Source organism: Epargyreus clarus, unplaced genomic scaffold (genome assembly GCF_041222505.1).
Source record: "Epargyreus clarus isolate Ecla_fem2 unplaced genomic scaffold, WU_Ecla_fem_2.2 ptg000027l, whole genome shotgun sequence".
Lineage (NCBI taxonomy): Eukaryota > Metazoa > Arthropoda > Insecta > Lepidoptera > Hesperiidae > Epargyreus > Epargyreus clarus.
The window spans coordinates 2,039,367-2,046,849 of NW_027332234.1; the positions used below are offsets into that span (position 1 = coordinate 2,039,367).

Below are 7,483 nucleotides of genomic sequence, written 5' to 3' on the forward strand. Positions count from 1 at the left end.
TTAAAATCGGACCAGTAGTTTTTGAGCCTATTCATTACAACCAAACAAACAAACAAAGTTTTCCTCTTTATAATATTATTGTAGATAATAAAGACTGAAAGGCAAGAAGCCAAGACCGTATAAACAATATTAAAAGAGTTATTGATATAATCTGTACCCGATAAATTCTGTCTATTTAGAAATAGTCAAATTTGGAATTTGGCAGGCAACGATTGGATAGATTGATTTTTGATAACAGGCGATAGTCTTATGACCAAGAGTTTGAAGGTGGTAGAACCCTTTTTGATTCAAATCAGGTGGACTGTATGCTCATCTGCTATTCCTATATCATAAATAAGTATATTTTTTTACGGCAAAAATTTTATTTCTTCACATTCTACGACATTTACATAAGGATTTATTAACTCTTCTGAACTTTTTGTAAACTTACTGTATATTTTACTTAAAGTTCTTCAAAAGTCAGATCAGAAATGCCGCTGATTTGGCGGCGATTAAACTCATTCTTGGCAGCACGCCCTAAAGAGTTGCAATTTTACACTACACTTGCCGTTGCCAAATAGGTAGGCCGAGTGAAATATTAACGATTTTCGGATTACACGTTGAGTCTAACATATTGGCAGAGCTCTGGTTTAGGCTTCTATAAGCGATAGGCATCGCCCTCTAAGAAATGATCTGGAGGCACGGCAGTGCCTCCGCCAAGTCGAGCCAAAAGAAGCGGCACGGCCGTACCATACTTTTCCCGAAGCAATTCGGCCCATTTTTGACCCCCTGTAACTTCGTTGCATATGAAGCTAGAAGCCTGAATTTTCAGGAGCCAAGCAAGCATTATATAGACACAGTACATTTCAAATTTCATTCAATTTGAACCAGTAGTTTAAGAATTACAAGTAGTTAAAGTTCGTAATTTTGTCACTCACTCACTGACTGACTGACCGATCATCAAAAGTTTAAGGCACTTCCAGCAGACATAGAAGGTTGAAATTGAGAATACAATTAGTGTTTAGTATATAACTCATGGAAAAACTAAAATATTTTGCAATTTCTGTCCAGTTATCTAGATACACCAACTACATTAAATAACTTTGTATCCTATATAAGTTATATAGGATTACAAAATTACATTTGCAGTTAATGAATCTGTGTTTCTGTCCGCGAAATGTACGAGTAGTAGGGGAGCCCATGATGTTAAATGGGTAGAAACTCGAGCGTCAATAGGACGTATACGATTGTGTAGATTACACGTTAGAGTGAAGAAAAGGTTGTGTGATATTTTTCGATTCACCGTGGGAATAGTTTCTAGATGATTCGAAAAATGTAAAAAGCAGAGTCAGACATACTCAAGGCGCGGCAGGTTAGTGATAGAATATATATCTCTGATGCCGGAAATATGTTTATCTGCTGGTTTGTATAGGGACAGCCATACGAGAGGTAAAAATGGAAAAAAAAGTAACCAGCACATTAGATTTTCAAAGGGGATATGAAGTTACCCCAGATGAGTCCCCCATTCGAAAGACTGACGATTCGATTCGAAAGACTGTGACTCTTCGAAAATGGGAAAAAAAGTTATCTTGACACACTCGAGGGCGTAATATTATTATACAGGAAATTCCAGCTGATGTTTTACTTATCATAACCCTTCATGTGACGATTTAGTGGAGGGGTTTTTTATACTGACGATTTGAAAAAAAAAAATAGAATGAGAATATATAAAGAATAATGTATTTTCCATAAAATTTGCCTTTTCCTTTAGTTTGTTGTACACCATTACTTTCCAGGGATCCATGCTAATAAATGGCGCTATCAGATAGTGCATATTTTCTAGCATTATTTCCTTTATATTAAAAAAATTACCGCACTCGAGTATGTCCAGGTATAGATTTTTTGCAACCTTATTACTCCCTAACGCCGCCCTCAAACCATCAGATTATAAATTTATTGTTTTCAGCATGTAATTAAGCTACTATAGATAATACGATTTTTTATTAATAGTCTGATGGACTTCCCTGGTTGAACCCCCCAAATGGATAGTTTAAGATACTCTATAGGATGTAAGGTATCTCCCATATCTTAATCTGCCGCGTTCGAGTCACTCTCGAAATCCCGTCTTGGGCTCCCCTACTATTATAGGCGACGTCAATTGTTTTTATTCTCGAGACAAAAGACGTTTTCAATTCCAACTTCAATTTAAATTCAATTCAAATAATGGGTGAAGTGCGAATCGAACTCGTACACTGAGGGTTCCGTACCACAAAAATATTTGTTTATTTTATTTTTATTTTTACTAATTGATGTTATAAGCAGCCATATAATGCATTGTGAACATTTCAAATGAAAAACGCTAAAAAATAGCAGGTCCTTATATGTTTGTCTCTGTAGTTCCTGGACTAAAAAAGGGTTAGATACGATATCCCGTGCCTGTCGTAACAAGCGACTACAAGGGGGCTTCCGGAGTTGGGAGTGGCAAGAGGGAGCTCGAACCGTCCAATAAGTGTCCCCGGGAAGGACGGCGGTATGTGTAGTCGCATACCGTCGTGAACACCGGATAGTTTAGGAGGAGCGAAAACTGTTCTCCCAGGGCAGAGCTCGATCGGGGCATCGCCCTTAAAGGACTTCTGTTACGTTCAGTCGGAGATCCCGGAGTTCTCCAACAAACGTTGAGGACGGCCACCGGAGGATTTTAGTGCGGCTAAAGTCCCACATAACCCGGCGTCACTCTCACGTCGTCGAGTACCTTTTGAAGATTTCCTCCTCATAAAGAAAAAGAAGGTCCTTGTATGGCAACTCTCCTTTATTTGAAAGTTTTTCTTTTTACTTTTAGTACTTATTGTTAAAGCGGCCACCATTATACATATTCCGTAAAAATTTTAAATTTCTATCTATTAAGGTTCCATAAATAGAGCTCTATGTCAGACAGACAAACGGACAGCTTAGAAATAGGGTTCCGTTTTTACCCTTTGGGTATGGAACCCTAAAAAGTTATATAATATCAAAAACATTCCGAATTTCTGACAAATGTCATGAGAAAAAAACTAGATGTTACGGCTAATGTGCCTAAATCAGTTAAAACGCAGATAGCTTGCCCACTACCTAAACTACAAAACGAAGATTGTATCAATTTTCACCCCTTGACGTCGACCCGCGCATGCCATGATGCGTCGTCGTGTCATGAATTTACGACAAACATTGTATATTTTCACGAAACAATATCGCTTTGCGGCACGATGTCGCTATGTGTCACGATACGTCGTCGTGTCGTAAAAAGGCATGTGTTTTAGCCCTAAGAACAAGTCTGAAAAGATGTTTCGAATTTTAACTATATAGTTAATCTGCATATTTTCTAGCTAATCTTAAGCCTAGTTAATGTGTATGCTAACGTATTCTACGATCTAACGGTAACATACACAAAATACAGTTGAGGTTAAGCAACTGTCACCGCATTATAAAATAATAATAAGTTTGTTTCCAAGGAAACAAGTGTTAAGGCAAAGGAGATGTTTCATTTTCGGCCATCTCATGTACATTATAACTAAAAACACGAATAATTTGTATAATTGAAGAAAAATACACATATATTTTGATAACCTAAAGTATTCGTGTTTAAAAATATTTAAAATAAGCAATCCTCATTGAAATATTAAATATGGCGGAATACTGTCAATGTCAAGTTTTCAAAACTGTCGATGTCGGGAACCTATGTGTACCCCACACATAGGTTACTATACTCTTTGGATGTCGGTAATTCTGTATTTCGCTGTTTTTGTCGTAAAGTTATTGTTACCTTTACTGTACAACCTGGCTTTTGTTTTGGGTATCCCGTCATTATTTCTGAATTTAATTAATTATTTATAATAATCTCTATTAAATTACCCATCCCACAAAACCTCTCTTTATTCTCACTCCTTCTCTGTTCATGCGGTTAGGCTGTGGAATTCACTTCCGCCTAATATTCGTCTCTCTAAGACTATCACTATATTTAGACGAAAAGTTAAAGAGTATTACCTGTCACTTTCATAGCTAATTGTATATGTGTATTTTCGGTATATATCCATCTATATTATATATATATGTATATATTAAGTCTATATATGTGTATGTATATATAGTATATATTTAATATTATTATTATTGATTATATATATATATTTTTTTTTTTGCACACTAATTTTGCCTTTCGCATGCACATTCCTGTCCCAGGGTTGCTGGAAGAAATTCCATTCTGGAATAAGCAATCCTTTGTACCTTATTTCTATGACTTCTGTATTGTATGATTTATTTTGTGTACAAAAACTTATTAAATAAATAAATAAATAAAAATAAATAATAACAAAACCACCTTTTAAATAGTATCTGGTTTTATAGATGTAAGTGACATGTCAAATTAAAAAAGAAGAAGTTGTCAATTTGATATGCGTAAAAGTGGATATATACATATTATAATAGTGGACTCCAATGTAAATGTTGAATAAATATGTAGGTACTGATGAGAAGATTCCATTTTAATCCTGAATATGTTTCTGCTCTGTGCTGCTTACGATTATGGAGTGATTCTACCTTACTTGTTTACCCAGCTTATGTTTTATGGACTCTTGTGATTTTCGTGCGATCGCTGTGGATTGTGTTGACAAGGATTCAATGTCACCAGGTAAAATATACATCAGTTGTTGTATTAATCGTGAAATAATCGTAAATAATTTTAAACTAGAGAAACTAATCTTTTTACATTTCTCTTTTTTAGATAATTACATTAGCAAGACAAGGACATTCTTGGGATGACAAAATAATCAGTTATTATTGCAACTGCATCGCTGGGCAACGAACCGTACTCGTAGGTAGTTGCGCTCACATTATGCCCATTGTTTGATGTTTGGGCTGAGCTCGTCACAGGATATTACAGAACCTGCTACATGATTGGATGAAAATATTGCTAAGGGAAGATATTTAAAATGAATAAATAATGTATCCAAGTGAAGAATAAGTAAAATATGATCAAATGTGTACTTAAAGTTGTTTTATTTACACACTTAAATGTTTTAACTAAAATAAATTGGTATAGAAGTACATATTTTAGTATGTTTGTTTTAAGTCAAGATTTATGAAAGTAAATATAATTAATGTTTATCAAATATAGGCCTTATTTCTCAATACACACCATACAATATTTATATATCTACGCCCATTCGCGTAAAAAATATATTAAAAAGTATATAATGTATATAGTAAGTTAAAATAGAATGACAGATGATATTATTACGGTAATCACTACCGCCATGATGTTTTTCCACTGTTGTGTTGCAAGTTTAAGTGTAAATTATTGTTTATTAACAATTAAACGAACATGATTTGAAGAAAATTAACCCCTACCAATTGTTCTTTGCAAGTTTTCTTAATTTTTAATATAGTGTACAAAAGGTGGCCGGGAGCCCACACATTTTGAAACATCTCCTTTCGGCCTTATTGAGCATAAATAAATATCTATGAAAATAATTTTTATATGTAAGCACATAAAAAAATACAATGTTCACAATAGAAAATCCCTAATAACTTCTAAACGGATTACCCTAATTACACAATTCCTTTTGCCCTATCCGTTTTAGACATAAACCTACCAAATGGCATTGAAGACAAACCAATATATATACGAACAAAAAATCATGTTTTCAACTTACGTAATATTAGGTACGTAACATTTCAACGCAATATTATAAAAATTTAGTTAAGTTCGTTTCAAATGATTCGAAATAGGAAACTGTTATATAAATCGAGCTTAGATATCCACTTTATAACATATTCTCCATGATCACCAAAAATATCAGCTCCTAGTGGCTTGATAATTGATAGCTATAAAAAAACGAAAATCCACAGTTTAACGTTGAATTTAAACAACCGTCCATTGCACAATTAGGGTATCCATTGCTTGTACAAAACAGTTACAAACGCGTGTCAGAAATGAACTGACAGTCGCGCACGTATGCGCTCGAGTCCCCCCGAGATAACGAGTCGGTAAGTGGTGTCTACGTGTGCGTTACTCCAGCCCACTTTGTATGAAGATTGACTTCTGTTAGTTTTTATTTTGTGGTAGTACCTACCCGGAAAAAACGTGGAAATTATTATAAGAAACCTTTTTAATATAAATAATTTTAAGTATGAATTTGTTAGCGGTGAGTAAACTTACTGAAAAAGGATTTACTGTTAATTTCTTGAAAAACGGTTGCACTATTAGTAACTCTATGGATATTATCATCGCAACTGGCCACAACGTAAATGGTATATATACAATTTGTCAAATCACCGATATGTAATTTGACAATGTCAAATAAATATTGGCATAGAAGACTAGCCCATATTAATCCGGAATATATGAATTTTAAAGAATATTATGACTGGTCTTGATAATGTGAACATTACCGACGGATATGACGACTAGTAAGAAACCATTTCCAAACCTCTGAACGCGAACGAACGATATACTGGACATCGTACATACAGATTTATGTAGTCCCATGGAAGCTAGTTCACTCAACGGTTCAAGGTACATGTTATTATTTATCGACTATTATTCTCGAATGATACGATGAATGTTTATTTTCTAAAACATAAGAGTGAGTCTTTAAGAAATTTCAAAAATATAAAGTGTTGAAAAGGGAACTAGCAAGTCGAACAAATGTATGAGATCAGATGGTGGGACGACATTTTGTAATAGAGCTTTCAATATTTTCTTATCAACAAATGGAATTCTACGTTAGAAGGCGATACTATATACCCCTAAACAAATTATTGTGGTTGAAACAGCTAACAGAACTATTATTGTATATGCGAGAAGTCTAAAACGAATGTTATCATTATTAAATAAATATTTCATTTCATTTCAGAAGTCAGAAGTCTATTATAAATTGAAACTAATTTGAGCAAGAGCAGTAAATACTGTGGTTTATATCAAAAACCGGAGTCCGATGAAGTCAGTGAAAGATTACCAATGATTTTTGTCGGATATTCAGAAGAAAGTAAGGGATGTCGATTATTTAATACGAAGACACGTTAAATCCCAATAAATAAATAAATAAATCACAATCAGTAGAGATGTTTTTAGAAGATGTTTTTCCTGAGGATAACGGGCATAATTTCAGTTGTCAAAATAGTAACTTTTTTAGATTTAATTTATTGTCATGTTCGAATGAAAGTGATGATGAATGGCAAGATTATTTACATAACTACAAAGACTACCTAAACAATTTAATTGCCTTTAAAAAATCTGTTGTTGAGATTCAACTAGTGGAAGGTACCGGAAAGGAAAAGAGTAGAAATATCTACAAAAAGGAATGAGATGCCATCAAAAACAATGCTTGTAAAAAGATCCAAGTCTCGCCATTCAATTCTTCTACCATAAAAAGTCTTGAGATCTATGTAATACCAAGCCGGTAATGTATGCAGTCCCTATTTAAGGGACCTTCTGTCTTAAGGTATTATCTCACTATCTAACCTAACA

At 34.1% G+C, this 7,483-nt stretch overlaps 1 long non-coding RNA gene across 1 annotated transcript; it reads left to right on the forward strand.

Annotated features, from left to right (window-relative positions):
- Nucleotides 1-691: 691 nt before the first annotated feature.
- On the forward strand, nucleotides 692-7,068 carry LOC140754160 (uncharacterized). Its single transcript, XR_012103627.1, has 2 exons — nucleotides 692-4,642; nucleotides 4,736-7,068. It is a non-coding gene; the product is annotated as an uncharacterized LOC140754160 (long non-coding RNA).
- The last annotated feature ends 415 nt before the right edge of the window (nucleotides 7,069-7,483 follow it).